Below are 25,160 nucleotides of genomic sequence, written 5' to 3' on the forward strand. Positions count from 1 at the left end.
ACGCAATCGACGAACGTCTTCGGCTGTAATTTTGGTGAAGTACAACTTTGCTATTATCTCGCTGAGGCGAGAAGTCCTGCGGTTATAGCTTCTGACCATTGCGGTGATGTTGCTTATGCACCAGCGTGTGGGAAAGTGAATCTACGTTGGTAAATCACGTGTTCCATTCCGTTTTACACTGAGGTTTCACACTGCTCATCGAGACAGTGGTTCCTTCTTGCTATTTAATACATGGGGGTGTCAGTTACTCTGCGCCTAATCACAGATCGCGAGTACATTACAGGGCAGAGCCAGACAGCTTAAGGGCCAGTATTAATACAAGGAGAACCTGAGATTTGTAATCCTTACTTAGTTTCTTTAAAATGTTTTTATGATGAATAAATGTATTAAAATCATGCCATTTATCCATAAGTGCACAGTATTTTCCTGTACCACTTAATCTTGTCTCTTTTGTACATTTTATAACATATTCGTTAAAAGGCGACTGGATTTTGTCGGCTTATCCTGACATTCTATCGTATCCACAGGATAAGATTAGGAAACGGATGGGTTACCACATGACAATTTACACTGAAACCTCCCCTTAGAAAAATTTATGAATGACTGTGGAGATAAACCTCTTTCGTTATTTGATTTTCAAACAGCTGAGCAAAACTCAACGTACTCAGACATTTCTCTCTTTACTTAATCTGATCATCACTAAACTGACATACAATATTTTTTTTAGCGCAACGCAATCCGACTTTCAATAATACCTACAAAAGAATGGCCCTGACTAACAATAACCTATACCTTTCATGAATCACTTTACCTCACAAAAATCTTCGTAACTCGAACTACTGCAATACAGCGAGCGCCAATACTACCAGCTAAATGAAAGATTCTAACTACTGAAGGCACTAACTACTGATAGACATAGTTAGCAAATGAAAGATTTTGATAGAGAACAAACAATGTATTTACCTTAATAATGTTCAAAAGTCATGATCTGGACGTGTGTCCATCAGAAAGAGTAAATGTAATACTGGATACTGATATATATATATATATATATATACTCCTGGAAATTGAAATAAGAACACCGTGAATTCATTGTCCCAGGAAGGGGAAACTTTATTGACACATTCCTGGGGTCAGATACATCACATGATCACACTGACAGAACCACAGGCACATAGACACAGGCAACAGAGCATGCACAATGTCGGCACTAGTACAGTGTATATCCACCTTTCGCAGCAATGCAGGCTGCTATTCTCCCATGGAGACGATCGTAGAGATGCTGGATGTAGTCCTGTGGAACGGCTTGCCATGCCATTTCCACCTGGCGCCTCAGTTGGACCAGCGTTCGTGCTGGACGTGCAGACCGCGTGAGATGACGCTTCATCCAGTCCCAAACATGCTCAATGGGGGACAGATCCGGAGATCTTGCTGGCCAGGGTAGTTGACTTACACCTTCTAGAGCACGTTGGGTGGCACGGGATACATGCGGACGTGCATTGTCCTGTTGGAACAGCAAGTTCCCTTGCCGGTCTAGGAATGGTAGAACGATGGGTTCGATGTCGGTTTGGATGTACCGTGCACTATTCAGTGTCCCCTCGACGATCACCAGTGGTGTACGGCCAGTGTAGGAGATCGCTCCCCACACCATGATGCCGGGTGTTGGCCCTGTGTGTCTCGGTCGTATGCAGTCCTGATTGTGGCGCTCACCTGCACGGCGCCAAACACGCATACGACCATCATTGGCACCAAGGCAGAAGCGACTCTCATCGCTGAAGACGACACGTCTCCATTCGTCCCTCCATTCACGCCTGTCGCGACACCACTGGAGGCGGGCTGCACGATGTTGGGGCGTGAGCGGAAGACGGCCTAACGGTGTGCGGGACCGTAGCCCAGCTTCATGGAGACGGTTGCGAATGGTCCTCGCCGATACCCCAGAAGCAACAATGTCCCTAATTTGCTGGGAAGTGGCGGTGCGGTCCCCTACGGCACTGCGTAGGATCCTACGGTCTTGGCGTGCATCCGTGCGTCGCTGCGGTCCGGTCCCAGGTCGACGGGCACGTGCACCTTCCGCCGACCACTGGCGACAACATCGATGTACTGTGGAGACCTCACGCCCCACGTGTTGAGCAATTCGGCGGTACGTCCACCCGGCCTCCCGCATGCCCACTATACGCCCTCGCTCAAAGTCCGTCAACTGCACATACGGTTCACGTCCACGCTGTCGCGGCATGCTACCAGTGTTAAAGATTGCGATGGAGCTCCGTATGCCACGGCAAACTGGCTGACACTGACGGCGGCGGTGCACAAATGCTGCGCAGCTAGCGCCATTCGACGGCCAACGTTCCTGGTGTGTCCGCTGTGCCGTGCGTGTGATCATTGCTTGTACAGCCCTCTCGCAGTGTCCGGAGCAAGTACGGTGGGTCTGACACACCGGTGTCAATGTGTTCTTTTTTCCATTTCCAGGAGTGTATATATATATTTGCTAACTATGCCTATCAGTAGTTAGTGCCTTCAGTAGTTAGAATCTTTCATTTAGCTCGTAGTATTGGCGCTCGCTGTATATATATATATATATATATATATATATATATATATATATATATATCAGTTCATGATATCCAGTATTACAAATTTACTCTTTCTGATGGACACACGTCCAGATCGTCCGCTCTCAATCTGCTGGCGGCTCACCTCCAACTGCACAACGCTACGCGCTGTTCACATCCAACTGCCCAACACTACAATAGCGAACATCCCAACAATGCCAACCAGCCACAGACTGCACACAGCACAGCCAGTGATTTTCATACTGAGCGCAACGTGACGTTACCAACATAAAAACCTAAATAGCCTACTTACAACATAATTAATGAGAATAACGTCCTCCTGCTGGAGGACGCATAAGTGTCAGGGCGACTTCAGTAGCGTTAAAATATCCATTGCGCAAATTATCACTTGTACGTACTCATGGGAAGTCTCCGCCATCAATAGCCAGTAGAAGGTGGTACGTTAGATAAGATAGCGTTAAGAATTGTGTCATGTTCGAAAACTGCCAGTTAAATCGCAAGTAAGACAAGAGGAAAACTAAAATAGACTCACAGGAGTATGTCACTGGCTGAGCACTTAACAAAAATCAGGGATGAGCCAGCCGCCCTGAAAACTCATTAAAAGGGTCCCTCTGAAATATTACGGAAAAAGTCGCACATTGCACCAAACTTAAAAAGACGTTCTACATTCCTGTCATTGTCAGTTTAAACAGACGGTAAATCGCGGCAAATAAGCTGCTGCCCTCTCTTCAGAGTAGAAAGTACACTCTACTAAAATGTGACGCACCTTCACAAGCACCACACATTGGAGTGTCTTTTCGTCGGAGCAAGAAGCCCTGCGTCAGAGGTCTGTGTCCTACGCGAAGTCGAGTGAGAAGGATCTCATTCTGTCTCTGTGGCTGGAAGGACGTACACCATGGACAATGTGTGGATATTATCAGATGCAGTTTATTGTCTCACTTCCAGCCACTCGTTTTTCCATCGACGTGTGACTCTGTGCCTCAGCAACGAGACGATAGCACGTAGGGAGATCGCACACTGAACTGGTTGAGGATCGTGACTTACCTTCGCTGCTGTACCCCTCTTTCGTTTCCCGCAAATGCCCAGCAGAAAGAACTTCGTTCCCCAGCATTTGCAAGTGGAGGAAGGCATCCTGGATATCATGGGCAACTTTATCTGCTGGGACTGAAGTCACACAGGGAGTCGGAACAGAAGGAATTTAGCACATGCAAACATCGCATCTGCTTCAGCGCCCTCAAGATCGCGCGATCGCGTATAATTCGGCATCGAAGACAATGGAGTCTGGGAACAACAGAAACTTGAGGACGCGTTCAGGATAAACAACAGAGCAGCCAACGAAATCTACCTCGTTAGACCCATCCGTGGACACATAGTTGTGATCCTCGTTTAAAATATCAGCAAATATAGTACGAAAAACATAAATAAGAGTGCAATCTCTCCTGTATTGCACTAGCTATAAAATTCAGCTTCCATCAGGTTTTCTATTGCAAATGCTTTGTATGAGTATTTTTCAGCCATGACTTATTAGATTAATATTTCTGGAATTTTCACAGATGTCATCGCCTTTGGTTTTTTAAATTGGAATTATTATATTGTTCGTGAAATATGAGGGTATCTCGCTTGTCTCATGCATTTGGAAGTGGAATAGTTTTGTCATGGTATATCCTCTCAGGTGTCTCAATAATTCTGAGGGAATGTCGTCTACTTCAGGTCCCTTCTTTCGTCTCACGTCCTCTTGCGGTATCGAATCTCTTATCTCGTCTTCATCTACTTCCTCTTCGATTTTTATAATATTGTCTTCAAGGGTACTTCCCTTCTGTATATACCTTCCACCTTTCAGCCTTCTCCTTTTCGCTTAATACTGGCTGGTCACAGAATTGCAAATATTTACTAACTGATGCTCTAAACTTCACGAGTGTAGTTTGTCTACGAGAAATGTTTTTCCGTGTTAGGAGCAAGGACGACACAGATATTTTTAATAGCCGCTGGTATTTCTACGTGAAAGGAAACAGAAAACTTAGAGTTCTAATTGGAGATGACTAAGCTAAATGCTTCCGAGTATTTAGTAACACAGTGGAATTTCCGTGGAACCAGTTACCACAGGCCGATGTCTTGCGACAGAATGAGCTCCGATATGTCTCTATCAGAAAATGACTTCACCTTCTGCAGGCAGCGTTTGGACTCAAATCATTACATCGACAAAATCAGCTGAGTTGTTAATATTACAAGACAGTCATTTACAAACGAATGTGCTGACTTTCTAAGAATGAATTTTTAAATGGCTTCTCAGTAGAGTCACTGATACACAAATTCTATCATTGCCATTCCACGTAAATATGAGAGGGTAAATGTAATGTTTCCGTTTTCCTTTTGTTTTCTTCAGCTTTCTTTTTGTTAGTTTTACTACTGCATCTTTACTTACGTTGTGTAGTGCTAGTTTTAGTGATTGAGTCTTCTGATGGGATGGTCAAGGATGGGAATTTCCCAGTTGTCGATAATATTACGCAAGTCTCCTGGATCAACAGAATACGATAATGCTTTTAAAGTGACCTGTGTTGCAAAACATAACAAATAAGTCGTACCATATCAGGACCATTCTGAAGGAAACACTAGCAGCAGTGGTAGTAGTATTTCTTTGTAATAGTGTAAGTCACTAACGCTATGGCCATCTTGGTTTCCGTACGCTCCGTACTTCACTCGATGCTACACGGCTTTCCTTGTATTACTAAATTAGTTTTGTATTTTTATGTTTATTTTTCTATCACAAAATGTTCCTTTTATTTCAGCAGTGCTCAATATCTGTAATGCTAGACTTATTTTGCGAAGAAGAGTGAAAATATTACTCCTATCGACTCTTTTCCAAGTCAAAGCAAAGAGCTTCCAAAAGAGTGAACATATCTGATCGCGGCTCACCGCGTACAAGAAACTACTGTCGTGCATGTAAATTGGGACGCACACAGTTTGATACACGCAAATGCGTCCAATCATATTTATCCAAACGATTGTCTTTTGTGATCACTAAAGTGCCATGATACTAAAATAAGTTTGTGGTATGTTTTGCATATTATAGATAGTGGATAACAAAATGGCCAATGAATGTCATGTAATAGTGTTTAATTCATTCCAACGACTATTCTGCCTTTGGCGCCTGGGAAACTGCAGCTATGGCTAATTCTCGTGCCTTTTCTGTGGTGCCGGCCGAAGTGGCCGAGCGGTTCTAGGCGCTACAGTCCGGAACCGTGCGACCCCGACGGTCGCAGGTTCGAATCCTGCCTCGGGCATGGATGTGTGTAATGTCCTTAGGTTAGTTAGGTTTAAGTAGTTCTAAGTTCTAGGGGACTGATGAGCTCAGAAGTTAGGTCCCATAGTGCTCAGAGCCATTTGAACCATTTTTCTGTGGTCAAGAGAAACATGCACATTTCAGCATACTGATGAAGATTATTGCTGAATAGGTGGTCATTTTGTACGTTAAACTTCCATAGGATCATGTAATATAATTGAAATATGCACAACAGATGAAATTTATTTGTAAAAGATAAACGTAATGATACATGTGTCATGAATTCACCATCTAATAATATACGTAATTAATTCCAAGAAGATCATCTGGTTACTAAATGAGACAGGATCCCAGATCAATTGAGTTTACTACAATTTTCAGTTAGAAAAACTCACATGAATTCAGTCATGAGATCTGACTGAGGATTAGAAATGGCAAGTATTGGGACAGGGCCGGCACCATTCCAAAATACCGAATGTATCCGGCACGTGTTGCCTCTCTAGTCGTTATTACCGTAGCGGGTTGCGACATAGAGAGAGTCCATTCCAAAGCATCGTTAGTAGACAACAACAAGGTCGCACGCAGTGTATCCGGCAAGTGTTGACTCTCTAGTCGTTATTACCGGCGCGGGGTTGTCACATAGAGAGAGAAACCCTTTCTGGAACTCGAACCCTGCTCCTCCTGGGTGGAAAGGCCAAGTGCTCCCACCTAACACAATTAAACCACCAGACACACATGGAATTGATGGGAAATTAAAAATGCCGGAGCCCTTTCTCGGACTCGAACCCTGGTGCTCCTGGACGGAATGCTCAAGTGCACCCCCAACACATGAAACCTGTCTAGATGCGGGAGGGGAAGGTTAGGTTAGTGTACTTTATTTATTTTGGTCGAGAAACTGAAGCAAAGATCGATCCTAATTGCGTAATTAATCACAAAGATAGATCCTAATTACAAAACTATATGCAAAGCACTACAGAAGGACGGCATAAAATCGCAATACGCCGCGAAAACTGACGATACCATACAACTGCTGTTATCCTGCCAAGAAAAAAATTCGCAGAACCACTCGAAACCAGCGACAGAAACATCGAAACTCTACCCTACACCTACAAGCTGCCAGAGTCTATATTAGCTAACTTTGAGACGAGTGTATTTCCTGCTTTTCATGTATGCGTGTTTCTACTGCATTACAGAGAAGTTATTATCAGAGTTTTTTTTTTCTTTGTATACGTCTACGGCATTGCATGTTTCGAATTCTTTAAGTTCAATGGTCTCCATGTACAATTAATCTTAAATAGAGTGATGGTAGTACTGCTGTCTGGACGCTTCCATATGAGGTCTACTTTTTTCGTATTTGATCTTCGTGGTCCTTATGCGCAATTAATGTTAGTTGCAGTAGAGTCGTTTGGTAGTTACCTTGAAATGAGGGTCTCTAAATTTTGTGTTTACAGTTCCTAGGAAAGAACACCGTCCTCCAAGGACTTCTGTTTGAGTTCTGAAAGCAGCTCCATCGCACTTACAGGTAACAAATCTAGAAGCCATTCGCCGAAATTCTTCAACATGACCTAGAACGGATCAATCCTACCAGTGAAGTAAGCAGGACGATAGTAATACTTCACCTGAAAGTTACTGGTTTATTATTCCTACTCATCAGCATTAACTTGCATTTTTTCCGCATTTAAGGCTAGTGACCATTCATCACACCAAATGGAAATTTTGTCTAAATCGTCTTGTGTCCTCCTACAGTCACTCAGCTTTGATGACTTATCGTAGACCGCTGCATCGTCGGCAGACTACTGACCCGCCAAATCATTTAAGTATAAAGAGAACAGCAGCTATCCAATTGCACTGGGCTGCATATTGGATAGAGCCACTCTCTTATCTCTGAGCCTGTTACATATGCTCGTGCCTTCGTTAACGGGCTGCGATGGAAGACGTATACCTCTCCCCGCAAATGATGATGATTACGATCACCCATCACCAGTCCATTCATCTATCGGATGGACTCCTAGTTGTAGCAACAGTAATAATAGTAATTTCCTTATGGCTAGCGGTAGTTCTCTCCCCCGTCCTATCGATAACGAATTCGATCAGAATAACGGCGTAATGACTCCCTTAGAATACTCAGCAGTTGCTAGAGCGTTTGATGGGCGAATCTCTTTCACCAGAATTGAGAATCCATGCGGGAGGTATCGCGATCCTGTAAGGTTTTTGGAGGCGTGCCTCCCCGTCTTGGAGACCGAGCTCCTCAAACTCTTAGAAGATCCGGAATTTAACGCCTTTAAATGCAGTGCGGTATTATGCAGTGAACTGAGTCACCCCCCTAAACATCAAGGTGACGCGGAGACGGCTACTCTGCATTATATATGGGGTGAAAATGGTGTTATTTCTCGGAGCACATCGATTGCTGAGTTGTACCGAGAATCCACCTTGAGCGCTATTATGGCCCGATTTTCCGAGATGGAAGTACGTGGATCCGCTAAAGCGCTCAGCAGTATACCACACCTCGACATCCATATACATGTCTATGATCCAATGAATGGAGGGTTCAGTTATATTAAACTCCCTATAGATATTGAGAAAAAGCAGGCGTGCATTAATGTTCAAAATAAGTATGATAATGCGTGTTTTGCATGGTCAGTCCTGGCTTGCGAGAGAAATTACAATTACAATTACAAACATCATCCCGAGCGTCCCAGCAGTTACAAAGTCAAAGATATTAAGAGACAGTACAACTTTGATGGAATAGAGTTCCCTTTAAGAATCCAGGATATACCTAAGTTTTAAGCTCAGAATACCGCAATATCGGTCCACGTTTGTGGCTTGGAGAGGTAAAGCAAGTCAGATGAGCAGAACAAGCATACAGTAGTAGGCCCCCTCCATTTCTCAAAATTCGCATGTGAGCGAGAGTTCCATGTCAACATGCTGCTCTTCTCCAAACGTGATAATTATCACTACGTCTGGATCAAAGACATGTCCTGACTCATTTCCTCCCAGTTAAGTAAAAATGAACATAAACAACATGATTGTATAAGGTGTTTGAATTATTTTTCATCTCAAGAGTTATTAGCGACACATCTATTAGATTGTGCTTGCATGGACCCGGTACATGTTGTTATGCCCACTGAGGAAAATAACTTCATTAAATTTAAAAATGCTCACCACCAGCAGCGTTGTCCTTTTGTTGTGTACGCCGATTTTGATGCTTGCTGGCTCCTATTACTCGTTGTGAAGGGAACCCCTTAGCCTCACACACAACCTTCACACAAAAACACGTACCTTATGCGGCTGTGTTCCAAGTTGTATGCGCATATGATTGTAAAACTTAATAGCTATCAGTCTTATGTAGGGGGCGATCCGGCGGTTTGGCTTCTCACTGAGCTTGGAAAACTTTCATGGCAAGTTCACAAGCTCTACAGCATCAATATTCCCATGACCAAATCAAAGGAAAATGATGACTTGTATGAAAAGGCTGTTAATTGTCATATTTGCGGGCTGGCCTTAGATAGAAAAGCTGAGACTCCTCGTAGAGACCATTGTCATCTTACGGGTAAGTTCCGCAGTGCAGCCCACAAAGCATGCAACTTGAAGAAACAATCCACAGTGACGCGATAATAGAGGACAAACATTATCCGTCACAGGAACGTAGGTGGAACCAGGGTAATAATAACTGGAAACCAACCAATAAAAATGGAAGGGATCAACCAGTGCAGAACTGGAGAGCGAGTGAAGACCGCAATCCAGAACCTACACAAATAATCAAAATACGTCCGGCGAACCCTGGCCGTACGCAAACTGCGCAAAACAGACAAGAATGACTAGGGCGGCACACTCGGCAGCGGAAGAACGCGGCCGGGAACAAAGTAGTGTATAATTAGATTAGATTGTGTGATTTGTTGGCGATGTTTATTTGTATTAGTATAGGCAGTGTTCTATTTGTGTTTTGTGATTATTTGTTTTATGTTGTGTGTATTTATTTTCCTATTTTCATGTGCTTGTCTTATTTTGGTATGGATTGTGTGTATATTATGTGTTTGATGTTAAATTTTGTTGTATGGGGAGCACTGGATCGCTTAGTATAGAAAATTTGCTTCAGCTATGACACAAACAATATTTAGAAGTATTAGATTAATTATAGAAGGGGTTATCTTATGTAGATAACTTCCTATACAAAATTTTATGGCAAGGCTATTGGACAGGAGAGCTTTCAGGATAAAATCTGGCTCTGTGGTGGATGGATTTGGGGAGTGTTGAGCGTGTTGTGATGTGGTAGGTGGATATTGCGTCCCACCGAATGTGTTGCGTTTCTTGAGACGAGTGCAGGGTATGACGTCCGATGCGGTAGTGTTCAGGACCCACCCGTTGCGTTATCGGCGTATGGCGATTGTGGGTATTTCGGGTGATAATTATGAGGTGGTCTGTCCGACGCAGTAGTGTTCGAGACGCACCTGTTATCTCAATTGTGTTGATAGTGTGAGTACGGTGATCAAAACGACTATCCGGTGGCCAGTCAATCGAAATTAGGCGATAGGGACGCATCAAACATGGATAATTCGTAATCGGTGCGATGAGGATGTTGTGTGAAAAGACGAGTTTTGAGCCGTCATAGAAAGACGTAAATCAGGTGGCTGGTCGCACGCAATAGCGTGATCGACAGAGCTTATTGATGATTTGGGCAGTAGGAGTGTTGTAGAGACGTATTAGCGACGCTAGCCGAGTCTAGGCTTAACTATTTGAGTTAAGCAGAGACGCTAAAACAACACGCCAGTCAGTTTAAAGGATGATAATGAAGGTCATCACAAAAGATAGATGCTCTCAAGTCCATCCATGAACCTTGACCACTATCACTGATTTTTACTTGTTGTAACGTGTAAAACTAACTCTTGTTTTGTTCAACAGATAAGCATGACGTTGAATTGAGCCTGCCGTTACAGACAGAAGCAGACTAGGAGCGGAAGACCAATGCCATAATCAGTCAAACTAGCGTCGTCTTCAGAATTAGACTAACTGTTCTAAAACATATTAATCTTTAACACCATCAGTGGTTGAATTCGTTGTGTGGTGAGCAGATCGAGCGTCTTCATCACACAAGTTGCTGAGTGGGACGGAGAGCACGTAAGAATGGCGTCATCAGCTGAGCTGTATGGGAGCCAAACGAAATCAAATTGAATGATGGATGAGTCTGCGAAACGTAATCCGAGTGGTCCTATACTTTCGGTTCCTCTGAGAAGGTAAATATGCGGTTAATTTCTTCCTTGATTACAACACCGAACAGTTGGTGAAGAGAGTCTTATTGCACTCCAAGTAATAGTATTACAGGGAGGGAGATATTGCTGCTGTCATGGAGATCAGCCAGTGGCATCAAATTTATAGTGTAAATTGAGGATATATGGATAGGTACGAGGCTGGACATTACTGAAATAGACTGAACAAGGCTGCTGGCAGTTTAAGTACAATACATTCTATCTCTGTATTGGCATCTTTGGCCGCAACAGTGACAGTGTATCATTTACTCACTGTGGATGCTATGATGAATTTAGCAACTGTAGAGGCAACACATTGCGTATTTCTAAAGCATCAAACACACATGCACCTCTGTCGTATACTCTGTTGTAAGGGACTCGTCTTGTAGAAGATGGTGGATACTAGGAGAGAGTTTATATACGACGATTGTAAATTTAACAGTGGAAACTATTTACTTACAGCTCGTAGAAAATAAATATGTCTTTCAAAGTTTTATTGACCTTCAAAGTAGTCCCCAGCATAGTGTATAACCCTTGCCAGTGATGCTCTTAGCAGTGTCACATGTGTCGACAGTTCGAGTGGCGCGGTCTGTTAATCGATGAGTTGCAGCAGTCGTCAAGTAAATGCCGTGAAGTGTTTCCTTCAGTCAGAAATCGAGTTGAACTCACGAGGACTTACGTCAGGGGACCTCAGTAGGTGGTACAGCACTCAGCACTCCCATCAGTCAAACAAATCAGTAACAGTTTGCACTCTACGTGCTTGAGCATTGTTCTGCAAAATGATGGTCAGGTCCCGCAGAAAGTGTCATCACTTCTGTCTCTAAGCTGCTCGTAGGTTGTGTTCCAAAATATGTAGTGCTTTTAGTCGATATTTATTATTTCACAGAGAAATATTACATCATCATCATCGTCATCATTATCATCTTTTCCATACCCCTCCTCCGGAAGTAAGTACCATCTTGGCAGTGATGGTAGTGGTGACGGCGATGCGGAGCTATCGGGGATAGCTTCTGAAACTAAAATCAATAAATAAATAAATAACATCAAAACAAAATGAAATTAGTTTTGTGCATCACATAGACAAAGAATCAGTTATGCACCGAATTTTCTGTGTATTAGCATAGCCTGTCATAGATACCTGGCTATTTCGAGTCAGACAGTATCGCTTTTGTAATGAATCGCTTTTGTAATGAACCTCGCTTGTAGTTACCGGTACTCATAACTGCGACGAGCACTAAACAATACTACTTGTAAGCCGTATATTTAGGAATGAAGTACCATCGACATTAATGGAAAACGAAGATGATGTATAATTTGACCGATATTTCATGGCTGTAAGCTGTAGGGAATAGAATAATCGAATCAAGCACGTTTAATAGATTGAATCGAGGCCTCGTAAGTCATTAGCCTGCTGCCGAAATATTAATGTGTGAAGCACGTAACTGCCACCGTCACAACTTAGCAAAAGATTTGGCAGGGAGCCGAGAACTTTCAGGCCGTGTGTAAAATCGGTAAGCGAGTCTAAGGATTCCATTCAGTTCCTTGTTGACACGTCTGGTGCGGCAGTTGAAGATAGCAAAAGCCAAACCTAAGTTTAAAATTTCACGTTTAAGACATCGTTCAAGCATGAAAACCGTACAAACATGCAGTATCTTGACCTTCGGACGGACCCCCGTATGGAAGATGTGTAACTGACATAAGGAAGCACCGTCAAGATTTGAAAAACAGACAAATCATCTGGTCCGGATGGCATTCCTGTTAGATTTTAGAAGGAGTACTCCAGGGAATTGGTCCATCACCCCGCCTCTCTCTCTCTCCCTCTCTATTTCTTTCTCGTCCAACACGAAGATCGAAACGAATGGTATAAAGGAAAGAAAGAAAGCGCGGGTCACTCCAGTATACAAGAAAGATGAAGGAACAGACCGCAAAATTACAGACCAATATCCCTAACTTCGGACTGCTCCCGAATCTTTGTACGTATTCTCAGTTCGAATATAATAAACATTCTTGAGGCTAAGCTGTTTATGTTGATGAATCAGCTTGATTTTAGAAAGCATCATTCGTTCAAAACTCGGCATGCCTTTATTTCACGTGATATATCTAGAACTATAAAGGAAGGTAACAGGTGGATTACGTATTCTAGATTTCAGGAAGGTATATGACACGATCTCCCATCACAGCCCGTTAACGAAGGCACGAGCATATGTAACAGGCTCAGAGATAAGAGAGTGGCTCTATCCAATATGCAGCCCAGTGCAATTGGATAGCTGCTGTTCTCTTTATACTTAAATGATTTGGCGGGTCAGTAGTCTGCCGACGATGCAGCGGTCTACGATAAGTCATCAAAGCTGAGTGACTGTAGGAGGACACAAGACGATTTAGACAAAATTTCCATTTGGTGTGATGAATGGTCGCTAGCCTTAAATGCGGAAAAAATGCAAGTTAATGCTGATGAGTAGGAATAATAAACCAGTAACTTTCAGGTGAAGTATTACTATCGTCCTGCTTACTTCACTGGTAGGATTGATCCGTTCTAGGTCATGTTGAAGAATTTCGGCGAATGGCTTCTAGATTTGTTACCTGTAAGTGCGATGGAGCTGCTTTCAGAACTCAAACAGAAGTCCTTGGAGGACGGTGTTCTTTCCTAGGAACTGTAAACACAAAATTTAGAGACCCTCATTTCAAGGTAACTACCAAACGACTCTACTGCAACTAACATTAATTGCGCATAAGGACCACGAAGATCAAATACGAAAAAAGTAGACCTCATATGGAAGCGTCCAGACAGCAGTACTACCATCACTCTATTTAAGATTAATTGTACATGGAGACCATTGAACTTAAAGAATTCGAAACATGCAATGCCGTAGACGTATACAAAGAAAAAAAAACTCTGATAATAACTTCTCTGTAATGCAGTAGAAACACGCATACATGAAAAGCAGGAAATACACTCGTCTCAAAGTTAGCTAATATAGACTCTGGCAGCTTGTAGGTGTAGGGTAGAGTTTCGATGTTTCTGTCGCTGGTTTCGAGTGGTTCTGCGAATTTTTTTCTTGGCAGGATAACAGCAGTTGTATGGTATCGTCAGTTTTCGCGGCGTATTGCGATTTTATGCCGTCCTTCTGTAGTGCTTTGCATATAGTTTTGTAATTAGGATCTATCTTTGTGATTAATTACGCAATTAGGATCGATCTTTGCGTCAGTTTCTCGACCAAAATAAATAAAGTACACTAACCTAACCTTCCCCTCCCGCATCTAGACAGGTTTCATGTGTTGGGGGTGCACTTGAGCATTCCGTCCAGGAGCACCAGGGTTCGAGTCCTAGAAAGGGCTCCGGCATTTTTAATTTCCCATCAATTCCATGTGTGTCTGGTGGTTTAATTGTGTTAGGTGGGATCACTTGGCCTTTCCACCCAGGAGGAGCAGGGTTCGAGTTCCAGAAAGGGTTTCTCTCTCTATGTCACAACCCCGCGCCGGTAATAACGACTAGAGAGTCAACACTTGCCGGATACACTGCGTGCGACCTTGTTGTTGTCTACTAACGATGCTTTGGAATGGACTCTCTCTATGTCGCAACCCGCTACGGTAATAACGACTAGAGAGGCAACACGTGCCGGATACATTCGGTATTTTGGAATGGTGCCGGCCCTGTCCCAATACTATGGCAAGTATACAGGACGAACGATTTTGACATGACTGATGGTAAAGTCTTGGTAAAGACCGGAATATAAGGGAATATGTGAGGTCGTCATCTCATGAATCATTTGTGAAAATATGAACCTGCGTTGTCTGGTCAGTGATTGTGAGAAAACACAAAAAGAATAACTAACGCATGCAAATGCATAAAAAAATGAATTAAATGTGCCTTCAAACTCTCCTTGAAATAAAAAGATTCGGAACATTTACTTAGTCCTATCATCGCGTCTACACATATCTACTGTGCAAGTAGATGAGCAGAAGCCATGATCTACTATTACAAGTGCTGCTGGCGGAAGTGAAGTCCGCATGCGCCGGCTCTCGCTGAAGAAGTCTGCTCTCGTCGGCTCTTGGGGAAGAATCTCTCCTCTACATCTCCGAAGGAATAAGTCTCTACTCGATGCCCCGCAGAACAGAGGAGAAGTAAATCCTGCTCGTTCTTCGCACTCGCTTCTACACCTGCCGCGCGATCGAGGGCGCATTGCCACGGTGCGCTCGGAGGTTCGAGTCCTCCCTCGGACATGGGTGTGTGTGTCGTCCTTAGCGTAAGTTGGTTTCAGATTAAGTAGTGTGTAAGCCTAGGTACCGATGACCTCAGCAATTTGATCGCATAGGAACTTACCACAAATTTCCAAAAAGCATCTACACGATTTCCTTTACGCCAATGAGGCTATGTTACAAAATTCTGCCCAATGGCACAGTTGTAAATAAATCAACAATTTGTATGAAAGGACTCAGTTCTTAACATGGGTCAGGGATTTTCACCTGCCTCGAGATGACTGGTTGTTTGTGTTGTCCTCATCATTTCATCATCATTCATGAAAGTGGCGAGATTGGACTGAGCAAAGGTTGGGAATTTGTACGGACGCTGATAACCACGCACTTGAACGCCCCACAAAACAGTTCTTAACATGTCAGTCTAGCAGCCCCACTCTCTTCTCGAGTTGTTTCCCGGCCAGTTTGTTGGTTTTACGTTGTGAGGTGGCACACGTCTCTCTTGTAGTGTTGGCAGAAGAGCCAACACTGTTTTTCTTGAGGAGGCCGAAATGCACGCGTTTAATTACACGCTGACTGGCATGAGGTCTGGAACAGGACAATATCTTGAGAATTGTAAATAAAGTACGTAGATGATGTAATACTTAACTTTAATCCACAATTGTAGAACATCTCTCGTTACGGTACATGCTTCATAATATTAATTATCAATTGAATACGGCGCCTTGCTAGGTCGTAGCAAATGTAGCTGAAGGCTATGCTAACTATCGTCTCGGCAAATGAGAGCGTATTTGTCAGTGAACCTTTCCTTGCAAAGTCGGCTGTACAACTGGGGCGAGTGCCAGTACGTCTCTCTAGACCTGCCGTGTGGTGGCGCTCGGTCTGCTATCACTGACAGTGGCGACACGCGGGTCCGACGTATACTACCGGACCGCGGCCGATTTAAAGGCTTCCACCTAGCAAGTGTGGTGTCTGGCGGTGACACCACATCTCTCACTTTAACAACATTGTCAGTCAGGTTAACGTTCATATTTTATGTCATGATCTCGGTGTTCTCCAGTACTACATTTGGTATGTGCGGTTTACGCCGCTTTTACCTGGGGAAATTGTGGGCAGAATGTTCTTAAAACTGCTTGTGTACCTTGTAGAGAACTTGTACCCGAGGGGCTGTAGTGGAGGCGTCAGAGAACAGGGAAAGAGATGAATTGAGGGCCATAAATGGTGAGTGCAGCGACCTGGCTCTGTGAGTGATTCTGGGAAGCTGCATAAAGTGGATTGTACTTTCAGAGGAACTTCTGACCGCTCTTTCTGCCTTCCGCTTAGGGTCAGACAGAAGGGCAGCAGTTTGCAAAACATTTTATCTGGGGCAGGTGGCAGTCTGTCATGCAGCTACTTGATGGAGAGTGGGTAGAGGAAACCATTGAAGAGAGATGTAAACTGTGCTTTTGTGCAAACAGTGAGAAGATCATAAAACTGCATTCTCTCATGTCAGAAGCTGGGAGAACATTGACAGAGCGGCTGGTGCATGTGTTTAGTGGAGGCAAGACTGTAACCACCCCCTCCCCCTCCTCCCTGTCCCCCATGACGTCAAAACATCGCCAGGTTCTTTTAGCGAGCAGCAAAAATGTATATTTCATGGGCATGTCTGTCTGGGGGCCTTAACAGCCTTCTTGCAGAAATTGGAAAAGGTCAAAGAATGGTTAAAATAGCTCTGAGCACTATGGGACTTAACATCTGAGGTCATCAGTCTCCTAGAACTTAGAACTACTTAAACCTAACTAACCTAAGGACATCACACACATCCATGCCCGAGGCAGGATTCGAGTCTGCGAACGTAGCGGTCGCGCGGTTCCAGACTGTAGCGCCTAGAACCGCTCGGCCACAACGGCCGGCCTGGAAATGGTCAGCCCAGAAAGATTAGATCTCTCTGTAAATGAGGGACTGTGGTCCTGTCTAGGTAGATGTTTTTTGCCAAAACACGGCCACACTTACCGTGAGAACGACGCCTCCCTAGTCTAAAATCTTGAGACAAGATAGAGTGGATTGACTTCTCTCAGGATATGCAAAGTTGCGGCTTGCTGCCCCAGCGTGGGAACCCTGATGGTGTGTCTGGATTGCCTACCAAGCCAACAGAACAGTTAGGAGGAGAGATTCAATGAGTAGAGGATAGTTCAGTTGGTTTGTGGAATGTGGGGACGGTCTCGTTTCTGCTAATCCGACTCCTGTACCGAGGCTTGGTGGAAAGAGGTTGTGATTATTTGTCTTCTTCGTCTTCTGGCCTTCTTCAAACAAAAAACAACAGCTACGCTGACTGCCCGACTGCCCTGTCTTGCTTAGCTCTCTGAGCCGGCCAAACTTACGTGTTGTTCTGCTCTGTTGTCTGATTTCTTAAGGCGCCTGCACACATTCAGTATTTATTGTCAAGGTCAGTTTTCAAACCATCAATGTATTGAAGCGACCTCACACCATTTATAATACTGACGAATATTGTCAATTAACAACGCGGTTGTACATAGTTGTAGAACACCCAAAAGAAAGCGTTTGCTGCGATTTATTTATTTATGTATCCATAAGCCATTTAGTACAATAATATCGCACATGCCAGAAACATTACAGAAATTACACAAATAAACTGTACCTATTACAGAAATAAAACATACATACAAATCATTTACAAAATAGGATAGGGCAAGGTGAGGATAGGGCAGGAAATGGAACATGGGCTAATCAAAGGAATCACCCCAGCATTGACCTTAGCAACAACGAGAAACCATGGAAGACCCAAGTCAGGATGGCCAGACGAGGAATAAACCCCGGTCCTCCTAAACGCGAGTCCAGTACATTGAGGCTGGAGTAGCAACCTTGTTCGGTACAAGTTTGGATAGAAATCACAAAATATATCATCTACATTGTGAGCAAATTAATTAAAAATTAATTTCGAAAATAAAAACACTGCTGAAAAAATGAACCCATGAACACAATGCATATCACTGTATATAGGTGCAAAATAATAAGCCAATCGGTGATGTACGCCAATGACGAAACTTTGGTTTAAAAAGTCCTCAAAAAACAAAAGACACAAGCACGAGACTATAACGGTCACAGTTACGTTAGCACCAGATCTCTTCTCAGCAGAGGTGTATTACACTGCGTCTGAAACAGAGGAAACCGAAAACCAACAGCAGAAACATTTTTTTCAAAGACGAACACAGCACCGATGGTGCGTCAGTTAACACGTTCAAAGAATTCAACCTAGTAGTCGTACAGTTAACATTTTGATTTTCATTGTAGAAACACTTCTCAACGAGAAATGGTTTTAACTGAGATCTAAAAGCCGTTTCTGACTCCAACCTCTTTATGTATGATGGCAGAGCATTGTAAAGAATGTCACCAAAGTGACTCACACGTCTTTGTGGGGGTTGTTCTAACTTGCTCTGTATGGAGGGACACAGTTTTGACTATTATAATTGTGGTAATCGGAGCTGTTTAGGAGGTCACCAAGTGTAGCTCTTGTCATCGACACATTTCTGCACGTACAGGGAGGGAACCGTAAGCAAACACAACTTTTTAGGTAGGGGCTTGCAGTGAGCCCTACCCAAGCTATGTGACAAAATACAAATAGCACTTTTATGTAGTGTAAAAATTTCATTTAATCGGCTATTAATTTTACCCCAGAAAACTATTCCATAAGCTATAACTTGTTAGCAACAGAAAACAGCGAAAAAGAAGGAATTGATCCGAGAATAGTTGAAAAATGAGAAACTGGTCACTTTTTAATTTATTGACAAATCAGAACCCCGGACGCAAAAGATTCTAAAAAAAAAATTATTGTCCGACTAGTCCTGCATCGTACGAAAAGCTATAAATGTTGATGAGAGCTGAAACAAATAAAATCCGTTAATGAGAGAGACAATCGCAGTCGACGAGAGATTAAGAATAGCCTTGAGATTTCTGGCGAATACTCGGATGCTCGATGTTTAGTTCTGTAATATCAACAAAAACAATTAGTCAGATTCTATGTAAACCTGTTTAGTAATTATATCTGCCTGTCCAGGATACACTGAGACAATTAACGTAAAACATTTTTTAAGTTTTGTTATAATTTTGTGAATCTGGCTTGTATTTCGCAGACCTATTACTAGTCATTACCAATGCACTTACGGAAAAAATCACAACAGCGAAAAAAAAAAAAATTAACAGAGAAGAATGAAATTTAGGGAATAAATTTGTCTAGGTCAGGGGTGCTTAACCTTTTCAACCTTTTAGGCTTGAGATCGACTGCATGCAATTTAATTCATGCAAAGACGTACTGGCTTAAAAGTACATAACGTTTTAAGCACAAAACTGTAATCAAAATTAACCATTTAATTACACAAAATGCGTAAATGGTAATTTTCTTTCTATCAAAATTTGTAGGCCTGCTACTCAGTTTTCAAGATATTTAACATGTGCAAAGAAATTAAAATGTACACCATCATAACTGATGGAAAAACTTTAATGATATACGTGGCTTTTCATATCAAATGCAAGTTTATTACAATTACGTGAAAGATTTCAGTATATTCATCGTTACTTCATATAGATAAGATGATCCAGAAAAATTAATATAATATACGATACCACTTTTACAATGGTAATTCCCAAAAGTTGTCTTCATTATGTTCGGAGTTTAAGGAAACGTCATTCTGAAATCGAATTATTTGCTCCTCAAGTTAAGTCTCACCACAAGAGAAAAGAGTACTCATTTTACTTGAAATCCTTCCACTTCCGCTTTATGAAAAGGTTGAGCTACGAAAGCTAGAACAGGTTCTATTGCCTTGAAATCTGAAAATCAGTTTTCAGAACCTGTGTTCAGTGCTGTCAGGTTGGTTGTATACTTCTTTGCAGCTTCTTGATCCTATGATGTTTGTTAATCGACAGTTCTGACTCCTCGCGAGTCGTAACCTTACCGTATAGGAGGAGCGTTAAAGGCGGTCAGATGGAGATGGAGACAAAAAAGGCGAAGTCAGTGTTGTCAGATTTACCGCCTACAAATACCGTGCGAAACACTCAAAACAGTATTTTAAAAAACAGGTCATTTAAACAGATTTCGGACAAATGAATCGAAAGATCGACACCTAAAGCCATGGCGATCGACTGGTCGATTGCGATCGACGGGTTGAGCACCCCGTGGCCTAGGTATCATATTTAAGTTGTAAATAACAGGTTTCAGCTATCAGCCGTTCTTTTTTAAATTTAATTGGCAGATGTAGATTTCAGCTAGAAACTAGCCATTCTCAATGCGCTATCATTTTTTAATCAATGCGTGTAATTACTTTTGAATGCATTATGGGAACAGCAGTGATCAATGTCTTATAAATAATTACTATTAAAAACAGTCTTGACCACAATTTATTTATTTTATTGTGGTCAAGACTGTTTTTAATAGTAATTATTTAATGCGTGTAATGCCTGCTGGTCGGGCTCCATCCACAGTTCATTGAATACTATTGAATACTATTAAATGAACTGTGGATGAAGCCCGACCAACAGGCGTTACATGCATTGATCAAAAATGATAGTGCGTTGAGAATGGCTAGTTTCTAGCTGAAATCTAGATCTGCCAATAAAATTTGAAAATGAGGACTGATAGCCAAAAACTATTATTTACAAGTCAATATAAAAGTCGCTGAGTGCAACAGCCTTCTAAATGGAAGTTAGCCTGACATATTTAAGTGATTAGCATCGCCCAAGATCACAGGTTAATGTAAGCGCTAGATAAGCCATTTAAAATGTGAAATTCTGGTACATTAATAACCGGTGTAACCGCCAGAATGTTGAATGCAAGCGTGCAAAATTGCATGTATTGCATTTTACAGGTATTGGATGTCAGTTTGTGGGACGGAGTTGCATGCCTGTTGCACTTTGTGGGTCCATAAATGGACGGTTAATGCTGTCTGTGGATGACACGGAAGCTGTCCGAAGATGTCCCATACGTGCTCGATTGTAGACAGATATGGTGATCGAGCAGGCCAAGACAACATGTCGACACTCTGCAGGGCATGTTGGGTTACAACAGCCGTATGTGCGCGAGAATTATCCTGCTGGAAAACACCCCCTGGAATGCTGTTTACGAGTGGCAGCACAAGAGGTGGAATTACCAGACTGATATAAGAATTTGCAGTCAGGATGCTTGGAATAACTAGGAGAGTACTTCTCCTGTGATACTAAATCGTACCCAAGACCACAACTCCAAGCGTAGGTCCAGTGTGTCTAACAAGGAGACAGGTTTTTTGCACGCCCTCAACGGGCCTTCTTCTAACCAACACACTTCCGTCACTGGCATCGAGACACAACCAGCTTTCATCAGAAAACACAACAGACCTCCACCTTGCGCTCTAATGAGCTCCCGCTTGACACCACCGAAATTGCAAATGATGGTGTAGTTTGTGGTCGTGAAATGCACACTGCAGAGCGTTTAGCTCGGAGCGGTCCTTGAAGTAATCGATTTGTAACACTTCGTGGTGTCACTGTGGTGCAAACTGCTGCTCATTTTGCTGCTGCATATGCAGTATGACACGCCAGAGCCATACGCCGAACACAGTGGCTTTTCCTCCTGTTAGTGCCAGATGGCCGTCCGGAGCCCAGTTTCGTCGCAACCGTACATTCCTGCGACCACCGCTTCCAGCAATCATGTACAGTGGCTACAAGCCTGCCACGTCTTTCTACACTACTGGCCATTAAAATAGCTACACCACGAAGTCGACGCGCTACAGACACCAAATTTAACCGACAGGAAGAAGATGCTGTGAAAGGCAAATGATTAGCTTTTCAGAGCATTCACACAAGGTTGGCGCCCGTGGCGACACCTACAACGTGCTGACATGAAAGTTTTCAACCGATTTCTCATACACAAACAGCAGTTGACCGGCGTTGCCTGGTGAAACGTCGTTGTCTGCCTCGTGTAAGGTGGAGAAATGCGTACCATCACGTTTCCGACTTTGATAAAGGTCGGATTGTAGCCTATCGCAATTGCGGTTTATCGTATCGCGACATTGCTGCTCGCGTTCGTCGAGATCCAATGACTGTTAACAGAATATGGTATCCGTGGGTTCAGGAGGGTAATACGGAACGCCGCGCTGGACCCCAACGGCTTGGGGTCGACATGACAGGCATCTTATCCGCATGGCTGTAACGGATCGTGCAGCCACGTTTCGATCCCTGAGTCAACAGATGGGGACGTTTGCAAACAACAACCATCTGCACGAACAGTTCGACGACGTTTGCGGCAGCATGGACTATCAACTCGGAGACCAAGGCTGCGGTTACCCTTGACGCTGCATCAGAGACAGGAGCGCCTGCGATGGTGTACTCAACGACGAACCTGGGTGCACGAATGTGAACGCACATTGGAAGCGTGTATTCGTCATCGCCATACTGGCGTATCACCCGGCGTGATGGTATGGGGTGCCATTGATTACACGTCTCGGTCACCTCTTGTTCGCATTGACGGCACTTTGAACAGTGGGCGTTACATTTCAGATGTGTTACGACCCGTGGCTCTACCCTTCATTCGATCCCTGCGAAACCCTACATTTCAGCAGGCTAATGCCCGACCGCATGTTTCAGGTCCTGTACGGGCCTTTCTGGATACAGAAAATGTTCGACTGCTGCCCTGGCCAGCACATTCTTCAGATCTCTCACCAACTGAAAACGTCTGGTCAATGGTGGCCGAGCAACTGGCTCGTCACAATACGCCAGTCACTACTCTTGATGAACTGTGGTATCGTGTTGAAGCTGCGTGGGCAGCTGTACCTGTACACGCCATCCAAGCTCTGTTTGACTCAATGCCCAGGCGTATCATGGCCGTTATTAAGCCCAGAGGTGGTTGTTCTGGGTACTGATTTCTCAGGATCTATGCATCCAAAATGCGTGAAAATGTAATGACATGTCAGTTCTAGTATAATATATTTGTCCAATAAATATCCGTTTATCATTTCTTCCTGGTGTAGCAGTTTTAATGGCCAGTAGTGTATACTATCGAGAAAGGAATACACAGCTTTTCGTAGTCCCATTACACGACCTCGTTCAAACTCAGAGGTGTTGATAATGGCGTCTTTGTCGCCTTAAAGCCATTCGTGACTTAGATCAATTCACCACGTCGAATCTCAAAGACAACTAAGGCTGACGACCATTTCAGCATGTATTTGAAGCAAACCTGATTTACATTCGCACAGCGTCGGTGGACTGATAAGGTAAGGTGGACTGATAAGGGAAGGAATGAGGAGGGTCTGCGGGGATTCGGAGAGGAAAGTAATATGTGGAAAACACTGATAAGGAGAAGGGACAGGATGATAGAAGATCTGTTACGACATGAGGGGATGACTTCCATGGTACTAGAGGGAACTGTAGAGGGCAAAAACTGTAGAGGAAGACAGAGATTGGAATACATACAGCAAATAATTGAGGACGTAGGTTGCAAGTGCTACTCCGAAATTTGGAAATTTGTGGTAAGATCTTATGGGACCAAATTGCTGAAGTCATCGATCGGTCCCTAAGCTTACACACCATTTAATTTAACTAAAACTAACTTACTCTAAAGACCAAACACACACCCATGCCCGAAGGAGGACTTGAACCTCCGATGGGGGGAGCCGCTCGGACCGTGACAAGACGTTTTGACCGCGCGGCTGCTACTCTGAGATGAAGAGGTTGCCCCACGAGAAGAATTCGTGACGGGGCGCGCATCAAACCAGTCAGAAGACTGAAGACTAATGCCCCCCCCCCCCCCCCAAAAGCAGCGGTACTAGCGCCACTCTTATGCGACTGGCGCGAACATTGAATAACCATCATCTTTCAGATGTAGAAACACGCCTACCAAATTTCGTTTATGTTGCACAACTGCTTATGGGTGTAGCGATTTTTTTCCGTCAGCGTATACGAAGTATTGTTGAAAGTTTAAGCGTTTTTCCAAATTGCTGTGTAATTCACTACCCTTTACTACATTTTCGTAGTAATAAAGCAAGCAGCGTCGTAAAGGAACTTCCGCTTGCCCATCTTAAAGTGGTACATGTAATGATTACCCTCGCACAGGCCAATAAAAATCTTTTTTGTTGAAAGACTTATTGAAAAATTGAATGTAAGGCATGATATGCACAAAGGCAAACGAAAACATAAAAATGCGCGCTAATGCCGTATAGCTGGTGTACAAGGCTCTGTCAACATCAGAAAGGATAATAATGTCAGGTCATCAATACCTCTGACGTTCAGTATGTATTCAGAATATTGAGTATATTTTGAGGACTATCACTAATGCTCGAGAATAATTCTAGTCCTGACAATACGTTAATGCACTTCTTGAGATGGTCAACATACTGACGGTTTGATAATATTGTTGAACGTGTGAGGGCCCCTCCAGGAAAGATGCCGGACCACAAACGCGTGAAATACAGTCCTGCAATCGCCGTGAGTTTAACAAAAGGAGGTATGCAAGATTCCGAACAATGCCGTCGTACAACCGGCTTAGCCGCTTGGCTGCACCGCCAAGGCCTCTAAAAAATAAAGTGCTGGCCGGGCCGTGAAGGCCCAAGATGTATTCTACTTTTAAGGCAGCGAGTCATTACGAGATAACATTCGTTGCAGTAAGGCACGCAGCCTTCTAGTAAGGTGGCTCCAGGATGGCTATTTTTTTTTTTTTCCTCGCTGCTCACAGCACAGCTGATGCTGCCTGCCGTGAGAACTGTATAGCGTAACATTCAGTCGATAGAAGATTCATACCCCCTACGAATCTAAATAATCCACATTAGTTATTACCCGATTTTGTTCAAATTTGGTACACAGCCTTTTGTTATTAATGGAATGATGTTGTCAAAATTTCAAATTTTTATTTATTAT

This window comes from Schistocerca americana, chromosome 1, assembly GCF_021461395.2.
Source record: "Schistocerca americana isolate TAMUIC-IGC-003095 chromosome 1, iqSchAmer2.1, whole genome shotgun sequence".
NCBI lineage: Eukaryota > Metazoa > Arthropoda > Insecta > Orthoptera > Acrididae > Schistocerca > Schistocerca americana.